Source organism: Orycteropus afer, unplaced genomic scaffold (genome assembly GCF_000298275.1).
Source record: "Orycteropus afer afer isolate SDZICR_OR568_19922 unplaced genomic scaffold, OryAfe1.0 scaffold00541, whole genome shotgun sequence".
Classification (NCBI taxonomy): domain Eukaryota; kingdom Metazoa; phylum Chordata; class Mammalia; order Tubulidentata; family Orycteropodidae; genus Orycteropus; species Orycteropus afer.
The window spans coordinates 1,007,244-1,008,409 of record NW_006922128.1 but is presented as its reverse complement, the minus strand read 5'-3'; positions in this window follow the sequence as shown (position 1 = coordinate 1,008,409).

The window sequence follows — 1,166 nt, the reverse complement described above, 5'->3', positions numbered from 1 at the left end:
CCAGGTAAGTTACACCGGCTTCCTGTTATCAGCTGATGGGGCTTAGGCAGAGGGTGAGGTGTTGGTTCCAAGCAACTTCTTTCTCGTTTGTCTCACTGGGCATACGCGTGGGCTGAACCTGATCTGAGCCGGTTTTAACCAGTTTCAAATTGGTATGGGTTGTTTCTGAAACAGAGCTTTAAGGAAACACATGATCATGCCTGTTCATTTGTTTTTAACTAAGCTGGGGGATGATTATAGAAGAGGTGGGGAAGTGGGCTTCCATTGGCATTTGACTGCTAACCAGAAGGCTGGTGGTCCAAACCCACTCACCACTCCTCAGATGGAAGATTGGGCACTCTCCTTCAGTAGTGATACCGCCTCGGAAACCCAAGGAGGGGTCCCTATGAGTCGGATCCAACTTGACGGCAGTGAGTTTTTAAGGAAAGGAGTTACCATGCCTGCTTATCTGTCTCCAACCAGGGTGGGGCTGGTGATAGAAGGAATGGGAAATTGCCCTGTAATTGGACTGGGCTTCCGAGTCACACCCCTCCCTGCACTTCAGCCCAGCCGGCACCTTCTCTCTCTCATCCCCAGCCTCTGTGGCTAGGTCTGCATTGTGGCGCTTCCCCACTGCTGCTCATCGGTGGACGCAGATGGTCCCAAATGAGCACCATGCAGGCCTGAGACTCACCAGCCCCTTTAAGTTCCAGGCCTGGAAGGAGTTACTCTCATGGGTGATGGATGACTTTTGTCTCCATGCACCCAAAGCCAAACGGTCATACCCCCCAGGTCCTTCCATCAAGTGCAAATCTGTCCTCTCCACCGCTGTCGGTGGGTCTCCGTGTCTTTTCAAATGCAAATATCCTCAGCAGGTTCTGGCCGGCTCAGCCTACGCCCCCCTACTGTACACACTGGGCTTGAAACAAAAGCCTGTGTTTCTTCTGGGCAAATTCTGTTTCCCCTCTTAACATTTCCAATCAAGTATTGGCTGAGGGTGGATTTAGACGCTCTCTGTTATCCATACCCAGCCATCATTTCTAACTTACAGCTAGGTAAGAAAACATTCACTATCTATAGTACATTCAGAGGTTCTATGAGTAGGGCCTTGGGCCTTTGGCTGGGGGTAGCTCTGGTAGCGTAGTGGCTAAGGCACTTGACTGCTAACCAGACGGCTGGCGGTTCAA